The following is a 20,628-nucleotide window of genomic DNA, read 5'->3' on the forward strand; positions in this document are numbered from 1 at the left end:
GGCATAGAAAGACGGAGCTTGTCCATTCCTGTTCTAGCAACTAGCTAATGCTTGTCTTCATGCATTTTTGCCTTCCAGCCCTAGCAATCTATGTAATGAGCCTTCTGTGAAAACACAAGCTGAATGCAAAACACAAAATCCCACTAATTTGCTCTGTCTATCACTTTAATGCTGTGAAAAGGGATTAGTGCTCTTCCTTAGGCATGTCAGGGCTCACAGAAAAAACACACGCACACCTCCCGTATACAGAAGGTAGTCACCATCAGCGAAACAGAATCAGTAAGACCAAAGCACACAGAGGGGATTTTCTTGCGTTTGACTAGTAGTCAGGAGATCAGTGTGAGGGCTTTAGACGGTCTAAATGTCACCTCATAAGAGTTCATACATTAAACACAGAGGGCCTGTCATACAACATCGGTCTGTCCTTGTGGGCAATTTGTACAATAAGAGCAGGCACGCGTGTGTGTGTGTGTGTGTTAGGGTTGCCATTAGCCGATAATAGCCAGATGCTGGCTGTTAAAAAAATAAATAGAAAAACATAAAATTGTCTGGGGAGAAGCCAAATCATTGCACAATAATTCTTAATGCAATCATGTGTTAAAAATAGTTTTTTGGCCACGATTAAAAAATAAAACATTTTTTAAAAAAGGGCCACAAATTTTCATTTCTCAACTGGTAATTGAAGTGCGCTTCCCATTCGCCATTCAAACGCATAGGCAACGGAAGGCAGGCTTCATCAGTACGTCACACACCACTTCACAATGAGCTGGAGGCAGTATGCATTTTGAAAACATATACCGTAGCTACTTAATTGTTTGAAACCTGAATGTTTTACTACATGAGGCATGTTTTACGTTGCTTCAAAGTAGCCTAGGCAAAGTCCGACCATATCCGGAGGCAATTATTTTATAAAGACTTCCTCTCCCTCTTAGCTTCTATTGGTTATCAACTTTCCTTCAGTGTCCAGTAGCCAAAAGGCACATTCACACGTAGCATACTGCCTAATGTTAAGAAGCAAATAGTTTAACATTTTAAGCTAAACGTTCTGATCTGTTGCATCAGATTCATAGCTTTATGTGTTTTTATGTAGCCTGGTTGTATGAATTTGGGATCTATCGTCCCACAACTGTCCCAGAGTTATATTCTTTCCTTGACCAGCTGACCAATAGAAAGTTAGCTTTTCTACAATGGGGGATAGTAGATTGATACAGTCGGAAGGCAGTGCGCCCAATTTTGGCAGTTCGAGTGGCAAACACAAAATACTGTGTGTGTGTGATCAGGGGTGTATTCATTCTGCTGAACAACATTTCTTAAACGGAAGCATACGGAATGAAAACGGGGATAAACAAGTATGTGGACACCCCTTCAAATTAGTGGATTCGGCTATTTCAGCCACACCTGCTGCTGACAGGTCTATAAAAATAGAGCACACAGCCATGCAATCTCCACCGTCATAGGATGCCACGTTTCCAAAAAGTCAGTTAATCAAATTTCTGCCATACTAGTGCTGCCCCGGTCAACTGTATGTGCTGTTATTGTGAAGTGGAAACGTCTAAAACTAACAACGGCTCAGCCGCGAAGTGGTAGGCCACAGAAGCTCACAGAATGGGACCTCCGAGTGCTGAAGCGTGTAAAAAAGTAAATGCGTGCTCGATTGCAATACTCACTACCGAGTTCCAAACTGCCTCTGGAAGCAACGTCAGCACAATAACTGTTCGGGAGCTGAAGTGGGTTTCCATGGCCGAGCAGCCGCACACAAACCTAAGATCACCCTGCGCAATGCCAAGAGTGGTGTACAGCTCGCCGCCATGGGACTCTGGAGCAGTGGAAATGCGGATTTTTATCTGGCAGTCCGACGGACAAATCTGGGTAGCAAAGGGGAGAAGTCAATAAAATGACCATGATTTTGTAATGAGATGTTCAACGAGCAGGTGTCCACTAGTGTACCCGAATTTGCCCAATAGAAGCTCTCATTTGCAACTGTTGGACTAATAATTACACCCTAGCTCAGCTATTAGCAGGCAAGAGTGTGCAAGGCGGTATTGAATGTGTCCCCGTCTGTCACCTTGATTACTCTAATACATTTTCTTGACCGGTGCACCTACGTTGATAACTTTCATTCATTGGCTAGGTTGTAGCAACCTCATGATGGGTACAGGGAACATTTGCGTATCATGCATTAGCCTAAACCTATCGATGTTACATTGAGCTGGGTGAATTGAATATGATTTACACAGTCATCCAATACGCTGTAATAGAAATAAGGCCATGCTCATCCTCCCTCATCTTAAATGGTACCGACCGCCACTGTGCACAGGCTAGTGATTCTGCGGTTACTCATCTTCTTGGCTGACGAAAAGTAAAACGCGGACAGTTATTCTAGCATCTTCAAAGTCCGCAGTAAGGACACACATCGTTGCATCCTCAACTTGCATGTTCTGTTAAGATGAATTACCATAATCCAAATGTGATTTTCTGTCATTCTGAGTACCGTGGGTGGAAGCCCCAATGCATATGGGTCCGGTAAATTTCTCAAATGCCCGTGAATTAAAATGCTGCTGGTCAAATGTCCAGTACCACATTTTCATGACAGAAATCCTGGTGTGTGGGTGCATGCATGCGCGCAGAGTGAGGGTAAACAGTGACTTGTTTCTCATTCTCTGTTATCCGACATCTCAATAACAGCGAGAAAAAAAACACAGGGAGACATAAGAACACTGTCCCCATCATTCTCTTACGTTACAGCCTTATTCTAAAATGTATTAAAAATTTGCCCCCTCATCAATCTGCAAACAATACCCCATAATGACAAAGCGAAAACAGGTTTAGACATCTTTGTTCAGACCCTTTGCAATGAGACTCGAAATTGAGCTCAGGTGCATCCTGTTTTCACTGATCCTCCTTGTGATGTTTCTACAACTTGATTGGAGTCCACCTGTTGTAAATTCAATTGATTGGACATGATTTGGAAAGGCACACACACCTGTCGTTATGACGTCCCACAGTTGACAGCGCATGTCAGAGCAAAAACCAATCCATGAGGTTGAAGGAAATGTCAGTAGAGCTCCGAGACAGGATTGTGTCGAGGCACAGATCTGGTGAAGGGTACCAAAAAAATGTCTGCAGCATTGAAGGTCCCCAAGAACACCGTGGCCTCCATCATTCTTAAATGGAAGAAGTTTGGAACCACCAAGACTCTTCCTAGATCTGGCCAACCGGCCAATCTGAGCAATCGGGGGAGAAGGGTCTTGGTCAGGGAGGTGACCAAGAACCCGATGGTCACTGACAGAGCCCCAGAGTTCCTCTGTGGAAATGGGGGAACATTTCAGAAAGACAACCATCTCTGCAGCACTCCACCAATCAGGCCTTTATGGTAGAGTGGCCAGACAGAAGCCACCCAGTAAAAAAAGGCACGACAGCCCACTTGGAGATTGCCAAAAGGCACCTAAAGGACTGTCAGACCATGAGAAACAAGATTCTCTGCACTGATGAAACCAAGATTGAACTCTTTGGCCTAAATGCCACATCTGTAGGAAACCTGGCACCATCCGTACAGTGAAGCAGGGTGGTGTCAGCATCATGCTGTGGGGATGTTTTTCAGAGGAAGGGACTAGGAGACTAGTCAGGATTGAGGGAAAAATGAAAAGAGGAAAGTACTGAGAGATCCTTGATGAACACCTGTTCCAGAGTGCTAGAGACCACAGACTGGGGGGGTGAAGGTTCACCTTCCAACAGGACAATGACCCTAAGCACACAGCCAGGACAATGCAGGAATGGCTTCGGGACAAGTCTCTGAATGTCCTTGAGTGGCCCAGCCAGAGCCCGGACTCAAACATCTCTGGAGACCTGAAAATAGCTCCCGTTCCAACTTGACAGAGCTTGAGAGCATCTGCAGAGAACAAATTGGAAAACTCCCCAAATACAGGTGCCAAGCTTGTAGCATCACACCCAAGACATTTCTAGGCTGTAATCATTGCCAAAAGGTGCTTCAACAAAGTACTGAGGAAAGGGTCTGAATACTTATCACATTTACATATTTCATACCAATCCTTGTCCATTGTAACTGTTGTCTAAAGGAGGCCAGTTGTTCAGGCTAGTGGGTTGTGAAGCGATGAGTATCGCTCAGGCAGTATGTGACGGTAATGAATCGAGACAAATTTAGAGGAATAAAACACTGCACTTAGAGCACTTCCCACCCGTGTGTGTGTGTGGGCGCGCATACGCTGGCCTCCCTGCCCTATTTGGAGTCTGTTTTGATCGTTCGATTGGTGCGCTCAAGATCTTTACGCAAATGGGTGCAGCAACGCACGAGTTCCCAGACATGTTTTAAGACAGTAACAGCACACCCCAGCACAACAACCTCACTGACTGAACCACACACAGAAACAGTCAATGTCATATGGTGAGCTCTTGTTAATGCGTAAATGCCAGTGTGTGTGTGTGAGTGAGAGGAGAGAGAGTTAGAGCGTGTGAGCTTGGGTTTACGGTCGAAGCTCACAGCTGAGCATGTTGGCACCACAAACAGACACCCCTAGATGGTGAGTGTGTGTATAAGCATTTGTGTGCGTGTGTGTGTGCGCGCGTGCGTGTGTATCAGAGGGTTCAGCTGGCCTTATCCTGCTCTAACTATCAGAGCAGCTGAAGGAGAAAGCACCTCACTTTGAAAGGCCTTCACTGTGATATACTGTGCACGCACACACACACTCTCTCCATTCCTATTGAGTGCCATGGCCTAACAGGAGCCTGGGGCAGCAGTATCCAGCACAGCTCGTTCTGCACGACTGTGTTACACCGGCCAGCTGAGTGGCCTATTTCTGCATGAGTGTGTTCTCATGCTGTGTGTGACCAGTTTCTCTCTACCACTTTGTGTGTGTCTACCACTGGTGGTCTCTTTTACCCCTGTGAGTTTGTGCTTGCATGGTGGCTGGCCCCCTTTCCCTCTCCCCCAGTGATACATTGTCCTCCATCTGACATGGCCCAGTGAGTCTAATGGGGTCTGAGAGGCTGACTTGCCCGAGAACATTGACATTAAGTGGTTTGATTGTGCCGTCAAAGGAGGTGGATAAGAATGGCGATCAAACCTCTATTCATGTCGAGTTGGGTTTTATTTGTGTGGCACTTTTATGTTCTGCTGTTACAGTCAAAGAGCACTTCAAAAGCCAAGGCCCCTAAAACAAGCCTTGGGTGATTGCACAACCCTTTGGATTAGGGATGGTGGGGAACACTTTAGAGCAGGGGTGGCCATCCCTGACCCCGGTCCAGGAGAGCGCTACAGGGTGTGCAGGCTTTTGTTCCATTCCAGCTCTAAAAAGGGGATTGTGATGAGTTGAGTATTCTGAAACCGGTTTACCCCCAAAATGATAAATCCCTTTATTTTAAGACATCTTTATTGTTACATATACAGAAGACACAAGATAGAGAATCTAACATGAAATATGTCTAAGTTCAAGACAGAGAAATATAGCTCTCCCCTGCCTCTGTTGAATTTTTTCATCTGTTTTACAGCTTCCCTTTTTATAAACCTTCAGTCATCTGCTCTTTCCTGCTCTCCCTCCTCCCCAGGTAGTTGTAAAGACGTCTGCTTGCTTCCCATCCGAAACAGTTCGTAAGAGTTTGTGTATATATTAAGACAACATTGTGATGTTTTTGTTTGTTTTAGACTTGGGTAAGGGTTTTTTTTTCGGCTGTTTGGGCACACATTTTTCCCCGGAGGCAAGCTGAAGTTCGGGGCCGAAGTCTACGCCCCTTTGTCGGTGATTGGTCAACAGTAGGGATTCTTCAATAAATTATTTGTCGTCATTGAACGGGAGACAACTCCTTTTCATTACTTTTTTTTTTAAATTGAGAAATATTGCACCAAACATCTTAGATGTAAAATAGCACAACTAACTTGGCAAAAACGTCAAAAGCAATGACAGATGATTATTCTGTGAACAAAAATAAACAACATGTAAAGTGTTGGTCCCATGTTTCATGAGCTGAAATAAAAGATTACAGAAATTTTCCATAGGCACAAATAAAAGGTATTTCTCTTAATTTTTGGGCACAAATTTGTTTACATCCCTGTTAGTGAGCATATCTCCTTTGCCAAGGTAATCCATCCACCTGACATGTGTGGCATATCAAGAAGCTGAATAAACAGCATGATCCTTACACTGGTGCACCTTGTGTTGGGGACAATAAAAGGCCTCTAAAAATTTGCAGTTTTGTCACAACACAATGCCACAGTCTCAAGTTGAAGGAGTGTGCAATTGGCATGCTGAGTGCAGGAATGTCAGCCAGATAATTGAATGTTCATTTCTCTACCATAAGCCGCCTCCAACGTCAATTTAGAGAATTTGGCAGTACATCCAACTGGCCTCACAACCGCGTGTAACCACGCCAGCCCAGGACCTCCACATCCGGTTTCTTCACCTGCGGGATCGTCTGAGACCACCACCCGGGCAGCTGATGAAACTGTGGGTTTGCACAACCGAAGAATTTCTTCACAAACTGTCAGAAATCGTCTCAGGGAAGCTCATCTGTGTGCTAGTCATCCTCACCAGGGTCTTGACCTGACTGCAGTTCGACGTCGTAACCGACTTCAGTGGGAAAATGCTCACCGGCACGCTGGAGAAGTGTGCTCTTCACAGATGAATCCTGGTTTCAACTGTACCGGGTAGATGGCAGACAACGTGCATGGCATTGTGTGGGCTAACGGTTTGCTGATGTCAACGTTGTGAACAGAGTGTCCCATGGTGGTGGTGGGGTTATGATATGGGAAGTCATAAGCTATGGACAATGAACGCAATTGCATTTTACTGATGGCAATTTGAATGCACAGAGATACCGTGACGAGATCCTGAGGCCCATTATTGTGCCATTCATCCGCCACCATCACCTCATGTTTCAGCATGATAATGCACAGCCCCATGTCGCAAGGATCAGTACATAATTCCTGGAAGATTAAAATGTCCCAGTTTTCCACGGTCTGCAGACTCACCAGACATGTCACCCATTGAGCATGTTTGGGATGCTCTGGAGCGACGTGATCAACTCTATGCGAAGGAGATGTGTCGCGCTGCATGAAGCAAATGGTGGTCACACCAGATACTGACTGGTTTACTGTTCCACGCCCCTATTTTTTTTTTATGTATCTGTGAACAACAGATGTATATCTGTATTCCCAGTCATGTGAAATCCATAGATTAGGGTCTAATGAATTTATTGCAATTGATTGATTTCCTTATATGAAAGAACTCTTTTAAAAAAATTGTTGGATGTTGGGGGTCTCCCGAGTGGCGCAGCTATCTAAGGGTTCGATCCCAGGCTGTGTCACAGCCAATCGTGACCAGGAGACGGCGCACAATTGGCTCAGCGTCGTCGGGATTAGGGGAGGGTTTGGCCGTCCGGGATTTCCTTGTCACAATGTGCTCTTGCGACTCCCTGCAGCTGGCCGGGCGCCTGCAAACTGACTTTGGTCGCCAGCTGAACAGTGTTTCCTCCGACACATTGGTGCGGCTGGCTTCCGGGTTAAGGGAGTATGGTGTATCAAGAAGCAGCGCGGCTTGGCAGGGCCGTGTTTCGGAGGACGCATGGCTCTCGACGTTCGCCTCGAGTCCGTAGGGGAGATGCAGCGATGGGACAAGACTAACAACCAATTAGGGAGAAAAAGGGGTAAAACTACAAACAAACAAAAAGGTGTGAGATAGATATCTACATACACAAAAGTATGTGAACCCTTTGGAATAACCTGGATTTCTGCATAAATTGGTCATCAAATTTGATCTGATCTTCATCTAAGCCACAACAATAGACAAACAGTGTGCTTAAACTAATAACACACAAATTGTATTTCTCTTGTCTATATTGAATACATAATTTAAACATTCACTGTGTAGATTGGAAAAAGTATGTGAACCCCTCGGCTAATGACTTTTCCAAAAAGCTAATTGGAGTCAGGAGTCAGCTAACCTGGAGTCCAATGAATGAGAAGAGAATGGAGATGTTGGTTAGAGCTGCCTTGCCCTATAAAAACTCAATTTGAGTTTGCTATTCACAAGAAGCATTGCCTGATGTCAACCATGCCTCGAACAAAAGAGATCTCAGAAGACCTAAGATTAGGAACTGTTGACTTGCATAAAGCTGGAAAGGGTTACAAAAGTATCTCTAAAAGCCCTGATCATCAGTCCGCGGTAAGACAAAATTGTATATAAATGGAGCAAGTTCAGCACTGTTGCTACTCTCCCTAGGAGTGGCCGTCCTGCAAAGATTATTGCAAGAGCACAGCGCAGAATGCTCAATGAGGTTAAGAAGAATCCTAGAGTGTTAGCTAAAGACTTACAGAAATCTCTGGAACATGTTAACATCTGTTGACCAGTCTATAATACGTAAAACACTAAACAAGAATGGTGTTCATGGGAAGAAGCGTGTTCCACGGAAGAAGCCACTGCTGTCCAAAAAAAAACATTGCTGCACATCTGAAGTTTGCAAAAGTGCACCTGCATGTTCCACAGCGCTACTGGCAAAATCTTTTGTGGACAGATTAAACTACATTTGAGTTGTTTGGAAGGAACACAACCCTGTGTGTGAAAAAAAAAGACAAAAATAATAATAAATAAAAGTACGGCACACCAACATCAAAACCTCATCCCAACTGTAAAGTATGGTAGAGGGAGCATCATGGTTTGAGGCTGCTTTGCTACCTCAGGGCCTGGACAGCTTGCTATCGTCAAAGGAAAAATTAAAGTGTATTTTTAAAACTTTTTATTTAACCTAACTAGGCAAGTGAGTTAAGAACAAATTCTTATTTACAATGACGGCCTAGGAACAGTGGGTTAACTGCCATGTTCAGGGGCAGAACGACAGATGTTTACATTGTCAGCTCTAGGATTCGATCTAGCAACCTTTCAGTTACTGGCCCAACACTCTAACCACTATGCCACCCCAAGATAAATGTCTTCATCAAGACATTTTGCAGGAGAATGTTAGGCTATCTGTTCGCCAATTGAAGCTCAACAGAAGTTGGTTGATGCAACAGGACAACGACCCAAAACACGGAAGTAAATCAAAAACAGAATGGCTTCAACAGAAGAGAATACACCTTCTGGAGTGGCCCAGTCAGAGTCCTGACCTCAACCTGATTGAGATGCTATGGCATGACCTCAAGAAAGCAGTACACACCAGACATCCCAAGAATATTGCTGAACTGAAACAGGAATGGTCCAAAATTCCTACTGACCATTGTGCAGGTTTAACCCGCAACTACAGAACACATTTGGTTAAGGTTATTGCTGCCAAAGTAGGGCCAACCAGTTATATTAAATAAAAAAATGGGTTCACACTTTCTCCACCCTGCACTGTGAATGTTTACACGGTGTGTTCAATAAAGACATGAAAACGTGTAATTTGATGACCAATTTATGCAGAAATCCAGCTATTTCCAAAGGGTTCACATACTTTTTCTTCCCACTGTGTGTTTGTACATACAGTTGAAGTCTGAAGTTTACATACACCTTAGCCAAATACATTTAAACTCAGTTATTCACAATTCCTGGCATTTAATCCTAGTAACAACTCCCTGTTTTAGGTCAGTTAGGATCACCACTTTATTTTAAGAATGTGAAATGTCAGAATAATAGAGAGAATTATTTATTTCAGATTTAATTTATTTCATCATATTCCCAGTGGGTAAGAAGTTTACACACACTCAATTAGTATTTGGTAGCGTTGCCTTTAAATTGTTTAACTTGGGTCAATCGTTTTGGGAAGCCTTCCACAAGCTTCCCACAATAAGTTGGGTGAATTTTGGCCCATTCCTCCTGACAGAGCTGGTGTAATGGAGTCAGGTTTGTAGGCCTCCTTGCTCGCATGGGCTTTTTCAGTTCTGCCCACAAATTTTCTATAGGATTGAGGTCAGGGAGTTGTGCTGGCCACTTCAATACCTTGACATTGTTGTCCTTAAGCCATTTTGCCACAACTTTGGAAGTACGCTTGGGGTCATTGTCCATTTGGAAGAGCCATTTGCGACCAAGCTTTAACTTCCTGACTGATGTCTTGAGATGTTGCTTCAATATATCCACATAATTTTCCTTCCTCATGACGCCATCTATTTTGTGAAGTGCACCAGTCCCTCCTGCAGCAAAGCACCCCCACAACATGATGCTGCCACCCCCGTGCTTCACGGTTGGGATGGTGTTCCTTCGGCTTGCAAGCCTCCCCCTTTTTCCTCCAAACATAATGGTCATTATGGCCAAACAGTTCTATTTTTGTTTCATCAGACCAGAGGACATTTCTCCAAAAAGTACGATCTTTGTCCACATGTGCAGTTGCAAACCATAGTCTGGCTTTTTTTAATGGCGGTTATGGAGCAGTGGCTTCTTCCTTGCTGAGCGGCCTTTCAGGTTGTCGATATAGGACTCGTTTTACTGTGGATATAGATACTTTTGTACCTGTTTCCTCCAGCATCTTCACAAGGTCCTTTGCTGTTGTTCTGGGATTGATTTGCACTTTTTGCACCAAAGTACATTCATATCTAGGAGACAGAACACGTCTCCTTCCTGAGCGGTATGACGGCTGCGTGGTCCCATGATGTTTATACTTGCGTACTATTGTTTGTACAGATGAGCGTGGTACCTTCAGGCGTTTGGAAATTGCTCCCAAAGATGAACCAGACTTGTGAAGGTCTACAATTTTGTTTCCTGAGGTCTTGGCTGATTTCTTTTGAGTTTCCCATGATGTCAAGCAAAGAGGCACTGTGTTTGAAGGTAGGCCTTGAAATACATCCACAGGTACACCTCAGCCTGATAGGCTGACTCAAATGATCAGCCTATGAGAAGCTTCTAAAGCCATGACATTTTCTGGAATTTTCCAAGCTGTTAGATCAGAAATAATGTACTGTATAGACATTGTTAATGATATAAATGACTATAGTTGCTGGAAACGGGAGATTATTTTATGGAATATCTCCATAGGCGTACAGAGGCCCATTATCAGCAACCATCACTCCTGTGTTCCAATGGCACGTTGTGTTAGCTAACCCAAGTTTATCATTCAAAAAAGGCTAATGATCATGAGAAAATCCTTTTGCAATTATGTTAGCACAGCTTTAAACTGTTGTTCGAATTAAAGAAGCAATAAAATTGGCCCTCTTTAGACTCATTGAGTATCTGGAGCATCAGCATTTGTGGGTTCGATTACAGGCTAAAACAGGCCAGAAACAAAAATACATTTCTTCTGAAACTCAGTCTATTCTTGTTCTGAGAAATGAAGGATATTCCATGTGAGAAATTGTCAAGAAACTGAAGATATCGTACAACGCTGTGTACTACTCCCTTCACAGAAGAGGGCAAACTGTCTCTAACCAGAATAGAAAAGACGAGCGGGAAGCCCCGGTGCACAACAGAGTCGTCAACTGGCAGCCTCATTAACTTGTTATGGATAGGGGGCAGTATTTTCACGGCCGGATAAAAAACGTACCCGGTTTAATCTGGTTATTACTCCTGCCCAGAAACTAGAAAATGCATATAATTATTAGCTTTGGATAGAAAACACTCCAAAGTTTCTAAAACAGTTTGAATGGTGTCTGAGTATAACAGAACTCAAATGGCAGGCCAAAACCTGAGAAGATTCTATACAGGAAGTACCCTGTCTGACCATTTCTTTGCCATCTCTATCCAAAACAGGGGATCTTTGCTGTAACGTGACAATTTCTAATGCTCCCATAGGCTCTCAGAAGGCGGCAGAACGTTGAATGATGACTCTGCTGTCTCTGGCTGAAAAACAGTAGCGCATTTGGTAAGTGGTCGATCTGAGAACAATGAGACTGGTGCGCGCGTGCACGAGACGACTCCATGTTTACATTTTCAGTCTTTGAACGAAAAAGACTCCCGGTCGGAATATTATTGCTTTTTTTTTACGAGAAAAATCGCATAAAAATTGATTTTAAACAGCGTTTGACATGCTTTGAAGTACGGTAATGGAATATTTTGAAATTTTGTCACGATACGCGCGTCACCCTTCAGATAGTGTCTTGAACACACAACAAAACGCCGCTATTTGGATATAACTATGGATTATTTGGAACCAAAACAACATTGGGTGATGAAGTAGAAGTCCTGGGAGTGCATTCTGATGAAGAACAGCAAAGGTAATCCAATTTTTCTTATAGTAAATCTGAGTTTGGTGAGTACCAAACTTGGTGGGTGTCAAAATAGCTAGCCATGATGGCCGGGCTATCTACTCAGAATATTGCAAAATGTGCTTTCACCGAAAAGCTATTTTAAAATCCGACACCGCGATTGCATAAAGGAGTTCTGTATCTATAATTCTTAAAATAATTACGTTTTTTGTGAACGTTTATCGTGAGTAATTTAGTAAATTCACCCGAAGTGTTCGGTGGGAATGCTAGTTCTGAACGTCACATGCTAATGTAAAAAGCTGTTTTTTGATATAAATATGAACTTGATTGAACAAAACATGCATTTATTATATAACATAATGTCCTAGGAGTGTCATCTGATGAAGATCAAAGGTTAGTGCTGCATTTAGCTGTGGTTTTGTTTTTTGTGACATTATATGCTAGCTTGAAAAATGGGTGTCTGATTATTTCTGGCTGGGTACTCTGCTGACATAATCTAATGTTTTGCTTTCGCTGTAAAGCCTTTTTTAAAATCGGACAGTGTGGTTAGATAAAGGAGAGTCTTGTCTTTAAAATAGTCATATGTTTGAAAAATTGAAGTTTTTGGATTTTCGAAGAGTTTGTATTTCGCGGCACGCCCGTCATTGGATATTGGAGCAGGTGTTCCGCTAGCGGAACGTCTAGATGTAAGAGGTTAAATAGTACCTGCAAAACACCAGTCTCAACATCAACAGTGAAAAGGCGACTCCGGGATGCTGGCCTTCTAGGCAGAGTTGCAAAAGAACACAGACACTGGACATGGGAAGATTGGAAAAAATGTTACTGGATAGACAAATCCAAGTTTGAGGTGTTTCGGATCACAAAGAACAACATTTGAGGTGCAGAAAAAAATGAAGACACCATCTGTCAAGCATGGTGGAGGCAATGTGATGGTCTGGGGGTGCTTTGGTGGTGGTAAAGTAGAAGATATGTACAGGGTAAAAGGGATCTTGAAGAAGGAAGGCTATCACTCCATTTTGCAACGCCATACCCTGTGGACGGCGCTTCATTGGAGCCTACTTCCTCCTACAACAGGACAATGACCCAAAGCACAGCACCAAACAATGCAATAAATTATTTAGGGAAGAAGCAGTCAGCTGGTATTCTGTCTATAATGGAGTGGCCAGCACAGTCACCGGATCTCAACCCTATTGAGCTTGACCGTATGGTACATAAGAAGTACACATCAAACCAATCCAACTTTTGGGAGGTGCTTCAGGAAGCATGGGGTGAAATCTCTTCAGATTACCTCGACAAATTGACAACTAAAATGCCAAAAGGTCCGCAAGGCTGTAATTGCTGCAAGTGGAGGATTCGTTGACGAAAGTAAAGGAAAATTTCATTTTTTATTTATTTAAAACCTTGTCAACGTTTCCTATTAATTTTGCAACTCATTTCATGTATGTTTTCATGGAAAACAAGGACAATTCTTAGTGACCCAAACTTTTGAAAGGTAGTGTATAGACACCGTGTGTTTGGAAAGTATTCAGACCCCTTCCCTTTTTCCAAATTTTGTTACATTACAGCCTTATTCAAAAATGGATTAAATAATATTTCCCTCTCAATCTACAAACAATACCCCATAATGACAAAGTGAAAACAGGTTTGTAGAAATCTTTGCAAATGTATAAAAATAAAACAAAAACCTTATTTACATAAGCATTCAGACCCTTTGCTATGAGACTCGAAATTGAGCTCAGCTGCATCCTGTTTCCATTGATCATCCTTGAGATGTTTCTACAACTTGAATGGAGTCTACCTGTTGTAAATTAAATGGATTGGACATGATTTGGAAAGATACCGGTCAAAATAACATCCCAGTTGACCGTGTATGTCAGAGAAAAAAAACAAGCCATGAGGTCGAAGGAATTGTCCTTAGAGATCTGAGATAGGATTGTGTCGAGGCACAGATCTGGGGAAGGGTAGCAAAAATATTCTGCAGTATTGAAGGTCCCCAAGAACACAGTGGCCTCCATCGTTCTTAAATAGAAGTTTGGAACCACCTAGACTCTTCCTAGAGCTGACCACCCAGCCAAACTGAGTAATCGGAGGAGAAGGGCCTTGGTCAGGGAGGTTACCAAGAACCCGATGGTCACCCTGACAGAGCTTCAGAGTTCCTCTGTGGAAATGGTTGTCCTTCTGGAAGGTTCTTCCATCTCATCAGCACTCCACCAATCAGCCCTTTATGGTAGAGGGGCCAGACTGAAGCCACTCCTGAGTAAAAGACATGACAGCCCACTTGGAGATTGCCAAAAGGCACCTAAAGGACTCTCAGACCATGAGAAACAAGATTCTCTGGTCTGATGAAAAGATTTGGACTGAATGCCAAGCGTCACGTCCGGAGGAACACTGGCACCATCCATACGGTGAAGCATGGTGGTGGCAGCATCATACTGTCGGGATGTTTTTCAGCGGCAGGGACTGGGAGACTAGTCAAGATCGAGGGAAACATTAGAGTTTAAGTAACAGACGTCAACTGTTCAGTGGAGACTGAGTCAGGCCTTCATGGTCAAATTGCTGCTAAGAAACCACTATTAAAAGGACACCAATAAGAAGAGACTTGCTTGGGCCAAGAAACCTGAGCAATGGATATTAAACCGATGGAAATCTGTCCAAATTTGAGATTTCTGGTTCCAACCGCCGTGTCTTTGTGAGACACAGTGTGGGTGAATGGATGATCTCTGCGTGTGTATTTCCCACTGTAAAGCATGGAGGAGGTGGTGTTATGGTGTGGGGGTGCTTTGCTGGTGACACTGTGATTTATTTAGAATTCAAGGCACACTTAACCAGCATGGCTATCACAACATTCTGCAGCCATACACCATTCCATCTGGTTTGGGCTTAGTGGGACTATCATTTGTTTTTCAACAGGACAATGACCCAACACACCTCCAGGCTGTGTAAGGGCTATTTTACCAAGAAGGAGAGTGATGGAGTGCTGCATCAGATGACCTGGCCTCCACCAAATTGAGGTGGTTTGGGGTGAGTTGGACCGCAGAGTGAAGGAAAAGCAACCAACAAGTGCTCAGCATACGTGGGAGCTCCTTCAAGACTATTGGAAAAACATTCCAGGTAAAGCTGGTTGAGAGAATGCCAAGAGTGTGCAAAGCTGTCAAGGCAAAGGGTCGCTATTTGAAGAATGTCAAATATATTTTGATTTGTTTAACACTTTTTTGGTTACTACATGATTCCATATGTGTTATTTCATAGTTGATGTCTTCACTATTATTCTACAATGCAGAAAATTGTAAAAATATAGAAATACCCTTGAATGAGTAGACGTTCTAAAACTTGACCGGTAGTAAAAAAATATGGCTATTATTAATATTGTTGCGTTCATATTTTAGTACTGTGTAGATTAATTCTGACTTTGAGGAAATGTATACTGGCTATGGCGTCTCAAAATGGACAAATGGTACTATTGCTGCTTTTTTCTCATTTATCAAGCAAAGATCTTTTAAGGGAGTATGCGAGCACACTAGTTTGGTTCGACTAGCAGTGTACGGCTAGGCGACAGCCGAACTGAAGCATGCTGACGCTTTAAGAGGTAGGGTGGGGCTTCTGGCCACAGATAGTGAAAAATAAGCTGCACAAGTGGGTCTCAGGGAGCAGTGCGTGTGTGCATGCATTGAAGATTCGGGTGACAGTAGGAAAGCCAGTTTGCCAATTCTGCAAAAACTCTGTATAATGCATCTGGCTTAAAGAAGAACATGAAGGAGTGAAAGAGATAAAAGAATGGCAGTTTCCCTGTGGATTAGAGAGTCAAAGGTATTGGAGTGTTTAGAATGTGAGAACCTGCATCCTCTGTCCGACCGAGCACTGTCCCTGCCAGAGACCCCCCCCCCCAACACACACACAGCAGCTCACTTCCTAAAGCTGTCATTAGCAGTGTGATTATCCCTCTACTATGGCCCAGTGGTCAGGTGACTGGTCTTACTGTGCCCTAATTATTATTTTAAAAATGTTTACCTTTCACGCCACTCTGGTGAAGGTGACAGCTCACACTTCAGATACTAACTGAGCACTAACACACAGACCGCAATCACATGGTGCTGGGGCTCACACACAGGCACACGCGAACACACACGGTTTAAGACCACGGGGTCTGAGTTACAGCTGAGACCACCCGCTCTGACAGAGAGAGCTTACTGGAGTTAGATACTAATGAGCCACATTACTGCAACGTTAAAAAGGCACAGTACATAGCAGGTTTGATTTGATTTTCGTTTAGAAAACGTCTACTGACACTACTGGAGGAATGAGGAGTGTGCCTGCCTGTAAAACCCAAGACGACAAATGGGTTCAATTAGTAGTGTCTAAAAAGCTTAGTTTTTGGGTCAGCTGTGTTTGTGGTCTCTCGTTGCCACAGGGGACAGAGAACTTGCGGACGGCATCTTTAAAGGCCAATACACCTTTTTAAAAAGAAAGCCACACTCTTACTCAGACATTTTGTGGGAGTTATATAAACCTCTATTCCAGCCTGCAGCCCAAACAGTGTCAAACACTGTCAGCCCTTTCTCCATCACCCATTCTCTATCGCCTTTCTTACCCTCTCCATCCATCACATCCCCATTTCATCTGTCCATCTCTTCATCACCCGTACCCTACAGCTGCATCTCTTGGTCACTCATTTCCTCTCTCCATCACCCAAACCCTTCAGCAACGTTTCCTTCTCCCTCCCATTCCAGCAACCATTTCCATTCTCCAATCATTTTTGCTCTCGTTCCTTAACCTTATTGTCCATGGGCCGCCCCTCTCCTTCCGCTCTCACGCGTTCCAGAGAAAGAGTGAGCTGGCCGTGAATAGAGCAGGAGGACAAGCACTTCTCTCCTTAATCTGCACTCCTCTCTTCTGAAAAGAGGGAATAATAGACAGCCCTCTCCCACACTCCCTCTTTCCAAGTCATTTATTCATTTGATTTATTCATTCATTCATTCATTCCTCCTTCACCCAGTCCAGATCAGACAAGAGCAGTTCCTGGCATTCCAGCACATGACCACTTACCCTCCTCTGTCTCATCTATTCCTGGCATTCCCATACATACATTTTCTACCCTTCCTCTCCATCCCTCCACATCTCTATCCCTCTTATCACATCTCTTCTCCTCACTCCCTCCCCTCTCAGCATTCATCACTCTGCATTTCCTCCCTGGGTACCATGGTAACAGGTGATGAGGGGAAAACAGACCAATCTGACAATGAGGCTTCTGATGGTCCTCATCCTGTTGGAGGTCAGAGGGCACAAATGTGCGCACACACACACACACACACGAGAGGCAATCAAAACCTGTTCCTACGGAAGGATAGATGGTCAGAGAGCGAGAAAGATGGCTATAAAGAAGTGGCCTGTTTCGTCCATTTGAGTGTGTATACACCACAGCACACAATGAGTACCATCCCTCCACAGTCACACCCAGAGACTCACTCAATCACAACTTCCACCCACACAGCTTCTGCCACAGCACACCGCCATCTGGGCTAAGCTGTTAGTCATGGAATTTTGGATGACGGTTATTGGTCAGCGAAATGACCGAGGTCACCCTTATAATAGTTTTGAATTTTAAAAAGACACATTTTCTCCTCTCGACTACGTGTGCTGCTGCTGCAGGGAGAGGGGGCGTTGCCTAGGCAACCAAAGACTCATTTGCTACAACACCTTGCTTGTTTCTGTTTCATCACGTTGTAAAGAGTCCATGTTACCTCGGAAACTAACTCAACCGCACAAATGCCCGGCCGTCCAGTCTTCAGTTAAATATATATATATTTTTTAAACAGTGACTTATTATGACTGATTTTATTTTCAAGACAGTATTCATCCATAATCGTCGGTAACATGATTACACAGTAATTGTGCCAGCCCTAATCTGGGCTACATCATACACCATTCTGTTATGTAAGACTCATATCAACTACTCCCCCTATGTTACAATGGTCTTATATAACAGTCAATACAACATAGAAGCGGCCACTAAGCACAGATCTATGATTAGCCTACCTTTTAAAGATCCTGACCTTGATCATTGAAGATTCGAACATAAAACTGCGACACCAAAATGAACCATTTACCCCCTCTTAGCATTTTCTATAACAGCGTCATTCTCCTCAGACTAGAGCTGCATTGAGGAGTTTTGCATTGTGTTCCAAAGTTTGGACACATCTACTCATTGAAAGGTTTTTGTTTTTTACTATTTTCTACAAAACGATCATGTAGTAACCCAAATAAAGTGTTAAACAAATCTAAATATATATATTATATTTGAGATTCTTTGAAGTAGCCACCCTTTGCCTTGATGACAGCTTTGCACATTTGGCATTCTTTCAACCAACTTCACCTGGAATGCTTTTCCAACAGTCTTGAAGGAGTTCCCACATATGCTGAGCACTTGTTGGCTGCTTTTCCTTAACTCTGCGGTCAAACTCATCCCAAACCATCTCAAATTAGGTTGCGGTCAGGTGATTGTGGAGGCCAGGTCATCTGATGCAGCACTTCATCACTCTCCTCCTTGATCAAATAGCCCTTACACAGCCTGGAGGTGTGTTGGGTCATTGTCCTGTTGAAAAACAAATGATAGTGGAACTAAGCCAGATGGGATGGCGAATCGCTGCAGAATGCTGTGGTAGCCATGCTGGTTAAGTGTGCCTTGGATTGTAAATAAAATCACTGACAGTTTCACCAGCAAAGCACCATCACAACTCCTACATGTATGGGATCAATATCATGCCAAATGTAAATCACCAATCCACAAATGTAAATCACTATCCACAAACAAACAGCTTTTGATTTGTATTTGTAAATCGAGGGCCTTAAGTAAAATGACTGCCATAAAGTTTTGTACATAGGAGAGATATGCTCAAACATGACAGGTATGGCAAACCTGCAACTCCATATTTGGAAGCGCTTAGGTCACCTGACTTTGGCAGGGATTTGACGACAAGAAAAAAGTTATCACGGTAGAAAGCGATTTGTACCCATAGAAAGCGATTTCTATATATTGCTGGCAGCCTCTCGTTCGGCCATGTTGATGCCTGCCTTTCAAGGCTGCATAAATTATATTATGTTAACCATATGTGTAACCATAGTATGTCGAACCCCTAGATTACTCTATATTTGCGACACTATTGCGGTGTACACCCGGTCAACAACCAAATAGTTGAATTAGATGGCCAGTGTGACAGCACCACTAAATGTGAAGGATATGTCATACATTGTAAGTGATTATAATCCATCCGCTGTCTCAAGTTGCACAGACGACAAGCATGAAGGAGACATAGGCATTCCTGATGCCTCTAACAGTTTCCCTAGGAGAGGCATGCAAAAGGTAGAGGGGAGGTGTAGGAGAAGACCAGCATCCCGGAGTCACCTCTTCACTGTTGACGTTGAGACTGGTGTTTTGCGGGTACTATTTAATGAAGCTGCCAGTTGAGGACTTGTGAGGTATCTGTTTCTCAAACTAGACACTAATGTACTTGTCCTCTTGCTCAGTTGGGCACCGGGGCCACCCACTCTTTCTATTCTGGTTAGAGCCAGTTTGCACTGTTCTGTGAAGGGAATAGTACACAGCGTTGTACGATATCTTCAGTTTCTTGGCAATTTCACGCATGGAATAGCCTTCATTTCTCAGAACAAGAACAGACTGATGAGTTTCAGAAGAAAGGTCTTTGTTTCTGGCCATTTTAAGCCTGTAATCAAACCCACAAATGCTGATGCTCCAGAAACTCAATTAGTCTAAAGAAGGCCAGTTTCATTGCTTCTTTAATCAGAACAACAGTTTAAAGCTGTGCTAACATAATTGCAAAAGGGTTTTCAAATGATCAATTAGCCTTTTAATTAGCCTTTTAAAATGATAAACTTGGATTAGCTAACACAACGTGCCATTGGAACACAGGAGTGATGGTTGCTGATAATGGGCCTCTGTGTAGATGTAGATATTCCATAGAAAATCTGCCGTTTCCAGCTACAATAGTCACTTACAACATTAACAATGTCTACACTGTATTTCTGATAAATTGTGTTATTTTAATGGACAAAGGTACTTTTCTTTCAAAAACAAGGACATTTCTAAGTGACCCCAAACTTTTGAATAGTAGTATGTGTGCGCGCACGTGTGTACACATACATATACACACACAGTGCATTCGGAAAGTATTCAGACTCCTTGACTTTTTCCACATCGTAATAACAAGGCTATAACATAACATTGCCCTCCCCCTCATCAATCTATACACAATACCTCATAATGACAAAGCGAAAGCAGGTTTAGAAATGTTTGCAAATGGTTTTTGCTTCGTCATTATGGGGTGTTGTGTGTAGATTGATGGGGGGGGGGGGGGGGGAACAATGTAATAATAAGGCTGTAACAAAACGTGGAAAATGTCAACAGGACTGAATACTTTCCGAATGCACTGTAGGTTATCCATACATACATGCATGCTTTTTAACAGGGGGCTGCTCAGCTCTACTCTGCACTTAGC

At 43.3% G+C, this 20,628-nt stretch overlaps 1 protein-coding gene across 1 annotated transcript in view; it reads right to left on the minus strand.

Annotated features, from left to right (window-relative positions):
* Window positions 1–20,628, minus strand: part of LOC115162503 (frizzled-3) — a 40,456-nt gene that overhangs the window by 14,155 nt on the left and 5,673 nt on the right. The gene's annotated exons all lie outside the window — the stretch shown is intronic.

Source organism: Salmo trutta, chromosome 25 (genome assembly GCF_901001165.1).
Source record: "Salmo trutta chromosome 25, fSalTru1.1, whole genome shotgun sequence".
NCBI lineage: Eukaryota > Metazoa > Chordata > Actinopteri > Salmoniformes > Salmonidae > Salmo > Salmo trutta.